Here is a 5,681-nt window from a genome sequence, read left to right as displayed (position 1 = left end):
ATCGTACGGCGTCGACCATAGGTTCGGCTGAACCATGGTCCAGAATCACGCCTCTCCATCTAAAACAATAGTAATTTCCTATATCTTCTTTTTCTTGTTTATAACTATAGGAATTGTGAATGTATAGTCTTTACCTTGGCCATCAAACCCACTGCATATGTCTCAGTTGAACAACAATACACTACAGAAGAGTACTCCTGTATTTTCTACTTAATCTAAAAACATTCGATCTTCACTAAAACTGCTTTCAGAACAACATTAATGTCATAACAAAAGTTATGAGGGCGAACGAACCATGCTGTGCTAGTGTGCTTACCATGGCAAAGAAGATATCACGATAAGGCAAGCAAGATCTGAATTAGAAAGAACCCATCACGTACTGAAAATTCGTGAGTGTGAGAGCACACCTGCTACACGCACAGGTAATGAAGACAGCGACAATGGAGGAGAAGATTGAGATCGACGCACCTGTGACGGCGTTCTCTACGGAGCCGATATTCCGGTCGTTGGACCTCGACGCGACCTTGTACGCCATCTGCTCTTCCAAACGAGCCCTTGCTAATGGCCGCCCCCACCTGCGATGAGTACGACGCGCCGATTCCTCGTAGGGGAGGCATCCAAATCGCGGAAGCTAGCATGGTCAAGTGGGGTACGATGACGACGGCAGGAAGAAGTGGGCGAGATGGATCTACCTACCCTTCCCTATGGTCGCCATGGGAGATGAAAGAGGAGGCCGGCGTTGCCAAAAAAATTGGGAGAGAGATGGGATCGAGAGGGGGTTGGGGGTTGGGGGAGATAGGAGTGTGGGACGTGCACGAGTGGGTCGGCTGTTGGATGAATCTCGTACATGGGTTGAGCTGCTTTTTTTGGTGTGGTGCGATCCTGGCCCTCGCGCGCGCGACGCGAGAGTTTTTCGGTCGATGGCTTTTTCCCCCTAGATTTTTTTCACGCGAGGGATTGTGTGAGGGGGGATATAGTCGTCGTAGGTGGGAAGAAGGAGATCGAACCATCACGACGTTCGATCCTCCTTTAATAGTAGAGATGTATCTGTGTTGTGTTTCAGTGTGGCAAGGAGAAATACAGAAAAGGCACGGTGTGTGCGTTGTGCCAAAGTGTGTGTGCGTCTTTTTTTACCTCCAGCTCGTGTGTCTTCTACCTCCAGCTAGTGTGTGTGTGTGTCCGGGAAAACCCAACACTTCCTGCCCTCCACCGCCGGCCGTTCCTGGAGTGAAATTGACTTCCTTGACGGAGGGGCTCTCCTTGCCGGCGCCCCGGTCAAAGAAGACACTTTAGCTATACATCAGGCGACTGAGTTTTTCTTTTTCGGTCAGTGTGCTTTATGATACGTGTGTAAGAGGTTTTCATGGATTTGACTGACGCGGTTGTTTATTCAGTCGATTTCCTGTCTTTGCTTGCTCGGTGCATGCTGCAGCCCCCATTCATGCATGTCTCCACTTTGTGACTGTTGCACCCACATGGATGGATGAAATGCATGCCAATTTTTGTGTGCGTGCATGCCTTTTTTGGTTGTGCTTGCTTCTGTTTTTTTGCACGTGTTTGCTTTTTTTGTGTGTATTTTGTTGAGTTTTTTTTTCTTTATCTGTATTTTTGGATGTTTTGTGTTTTTTTTTGCGGGAATTGGATGTTTTGTGTGTGTAAATGTATGCATGCAAGTATTACATGTATACGCTGTACTACAGTATGGAAATTTCACTGCTATATGTTTCTTCTTACATATTATAAAAAATGCAATTTTTGTACTAATTGTAAGGAAATTCTTGCTTTAACTTTTATTTCACTTTCTTTCTTACTTAAGGGAAATACCAATGACACTAATTCATTCATGCTTTGAAACTTATTTTTTATGTGAATTCTACTATTATATGTTTGTTCCTGCATATATATAAAATGTGCAATTTATGTGTAAATTATGTGCAAAATTGAGCATGATCTACTTCATTCTTTTTTAGAAAATGTTATTTTTTATTTTTGTGTTTTAAGTAAGTAGACAGGCAAGTACTATAAAACACGCGTGTAAATTATAGTAGAGTGCAAAATTGCAATATTATATGTTCCTTTTTTACATATTACTATAAGTGCAATTTCAGTGCAAACTTGTGTGCAATTTTTTCCTCTCTTTTTTTCTTAAAAAGGTTTGTTATTCCCTAGAAAACTTCATTGTTTTGATTTAGTTTTAGTTTTTTTTCATTTTCTTTCTTCTTAAAGGGCTTCATTCTTTCATAGAAAACTTCATTATTTTGTTTTTTATTCCTTCCTTCTTTAAGTGCAATACCGATATCATTCCACTATTATATGTTTATTCTTGCATATTATAAAAAATGCAATTAATGTATAAACTGTGTGCAAATTTTGCCTTTTTATTTTCTTCTTCTTAAAAGGGAATACTAATGCCACTAATTCATTATTTCTTAAACAACTTCTTTTTTTATTTTTCCGTGTGTAAGTATAAACGTAAGCACTATACGATATGTGTGTAAATTATCCTCCGTTCCTAAATATAAGTCTTCTTAGAGATTCCAATATGAACTACATACAGATGTATATAGACATATTTTAGAGTGTAGATCCACTCATTCTGCTCCGTATATACTCGATATTGAAATCACTTAAAACACTTATATTTACGAGCGGAGGGGGTACTAGATTGTGAAAATTGCACTGTTATATGTTTATTCTTTGTGTATTACCAAAAGTGTGATTTAAATATAATGTTGTGCGCAAGTTTTTTTTCACTTTCTTTATTCTTAATGGGCAGTACTAGTGCTACTAATATACTCTTGCTTAGAAAAAATCATTATATTTATTTTGTTAATTTTTATATCATATATAATTTCTGAAAACTTATAAAAGTGGTGTGCATGTACTCATCTCCCTCGAGCAGAAAAGTTCGAATGCATGCATGTTAGTGGGACCCACCGTCATCCATGCATGACATGTGAACAATTGCTTGAACGCATGCATGCATGTACCCCAGCCAGCCCAAGTCGTTCCCACCCAAGATGAATCCTGTGTATAAAGAAAAAGTGACTGGCCCTAAACAAAAGAATCAGTCGACTGGCACGTAGCCGGTCCCCAAAGAAGAAGCCAGCAGACGCTTCCTCGTGGGCGCTGAGCTTTGTGACTTACAGTACAGCCAATTTTTTGTCAGGGACCTCGCCGTGTGCGACCCCGTGCACCGCCGCTACATCGATCCTGCTGCTTGCCGTCCCCGACCACCTGAAAGCGCTGGTCCGTAGACCGGACCTCCTCATCCTGGAGACTTTCCTTGCTCCCGGCGAGGATAAGGAGAACCCTTTATCATTCAGAGTGGTGTGCTTGGCACAATGCAAAATAAATCTGCTGATGCTGGTCTTCTCCTGTTCTCAAATGGAGTGCTCAGGCTACTATTGGCTCATTTGAGAACTCTGAGCCTTGGTTGTCCTATCGTTGGTACGTCCACAGATGCTTCTGTTGGCGTTTGCATTTCATGAAGAAGTTGCTTCTCCTTGACACACACACCATGGATTTCTCTGTTGTCAACCTCCCACCTGAACAACCACCGAACCGCAATTATGTCATTGTCGAGGCAGCGGACGGAATGCTCGGGATGCTCACTAAATGCTATGATGAGTACAGAGAAGATGACCGATGTTGGCTGACGTATTCAATTCTAAGAAATAACCAATGTTACGGAGAAGGTCATCCTGTTGCCGGTAAAGCGTGCTACTCTTGTTGGTGTAGCTGGGGGATACCTGCTCATGGAAGCGTTGTACACCCCATCTAAACAACACATGCTTAAATTTGGATTATTTTCCGTGGAACGTTTCAGGTCGAGCTGTTAGCTGAGCTTAGCAAATCCAACGTGTATGGTCGACTCTATGCTGGTTTGCCACCATCATTGTGTGCACCAACTATTTGAAATGGTGAGTGTTGCAGGGATTTGTTTGATAGTGGCGTGCTTTGCTGCTTCTTTGCTTGCAACCAGTGCTTGTTATGAATGCAGCCAATTCATATCCTGCCTAGCATTATGACTTGTCTGCAATTTTATACGTAGTTAATTGGTGTTATGTACTGTTGGTGCATTTTGTGATAATGTACTATCCAATTTACATGTAACTGGAAGCTTTACTAACCTCAGAAAGCAATTCTCATCAAGTGAACGCACATATGATGATCTTATGACTGCAATCACTACATTACTTATCAAAGGAAACAACTTTACTATCATCTTCTAGTAATCCAAAGTTGGCATCGGGCTTGTATCACTAGTAGATAAACCACCATTAGTCCCGGTTGGTAAGGGTCTTTTGTCCCGGTTTCTGAACCGGGACTAAAGGGTTGTTACTAATGCCCTACCCTTTAGTCCCGGTTCAGTCCAGAACCGGGACAGATGGGCCTCCACGTGGCCGGTGCGCCGAGCCCAGGCAGGAGGGCCTTTGGTCCCGGTTGGTGGCACCAACCGGGACCAATAGGCATCCACGCGTCAGCATTTCAGGGGCTGGGGTATTTGTTTTTTTTTGAAATGGGGGAGGGGGGTTGGGGGTTTTGGGGGCTTAATTTAGGTGTTTCGTATATTGTGTTAGCTAGCTAATTAATAGAGAGAAGTGTCCTCTCTTATGTCCGTGCTTGGTCGACGCTACGTACTATACATACGTATGGAGAGGACTAGATCGTCAGAGAGAAGTGATATCGATCACCTCTCCTTCTCCGAGAGATTGGTCGAACAACAAGTTCTCGTATATCTATCCGACACTACCGGCTACATATATACAATAATTATCTCTTAAAATATAATCTCCTAACTATATATGAACACAGGATCCACATAGTATTCTCCGTCTTCAGCGATCACGTGGTCAAGGAAGAATGCCGCCAATTCCTCTACTCGCATACGATCTGGTGGTAGGAGTTCATCCCGCATCCGAAAGATCTAATTTGAAGAAGGGGGTTAATACATATATATATGAATAAATGAAACTCAACACAAATGATGGTAATAAAATAAAATTGTGAATATTATTGCTTACGCACTTCATATTGTTCTTTAGTGTACCCCCGTTCACAGATCATGTAGTGGATGGACTCGCAAACGTAGTATCCACAGAAATCATTCCCTTGATCCTGCCACAACCACTTTACAAGAAATAGAGGTCAATCAAACTAATAAGCAAGCATGCCAAATGGTATTGATGAAACTAGCGCTTGAATCACTAGGAGACGCGCGGAACATGCTACTATAGTAGTTACTTTCGGGTATCTAAATTGTAGCTTCTTCGGCAGTCCCGGAGCTTTTCTGGTGAATTTTCTCCAAACCCTGCCAGACAAAAGAAAACAATTACTTGATATCAGGAAATGAACAAAGTTGCTGATATGGTGGATAATGATCGATTTAACTTACTTCTCGAGGATTTCAGTCATGTCCGCATACTCCTGGGGATCTTTTCGTCTTGAGTCTAAGACGGTTACTAGTCCCTGCTCAAGCTTAATCCCTAGGAGAATATAGTGGTAACTGCGCACGCATGCATAACTCATCAATTACATTACTATAACCTGGACTAATATATAAGGGAAACCGAATATGCACAAGATAGTAACACTCACTTGAAGTTGTAAGGAAAGAGTATTATATCTTTGTTTTCATTTATTACCAACGATCGTAGCAAGTTGGCCTCAGTATCTTC

At 41.8% G+C, this 5,681-nt stretch overlaps 1 pseudogene; it reads left to right on the top strand.

Moving 5' to 3' along the window:
- Positions 1 to 440: 440 nt before the first annotated feature.
- Positions 441 to 3,919, top strand: LOC125518078 (annotated as a pseudogene).
- Positions 3,920 to 5,681: the final 1,762 nt, after the last annotated feature.

The sequence above is a fragment of the Triticum urartu genome, chromosome 7 (assembly GCF_003073215.2).
Source record: "Triticum urartu cultivar G1812 chromosome 7, Tu2.1, whole genome shotgun sequence".
Taxonomy (NCBI): domain Eukaryota; kingdom Viridiplantae; phylum Streptophyta; class Magnoliopsida; order Poales; family Poaceae; genus Triticum; species Triticum urartu.
The sequence above is the reverse complement of the archived record's forward strand: the minus strand, read 5'-3'. Positions and strand labels throughout refer to the sequence as shown.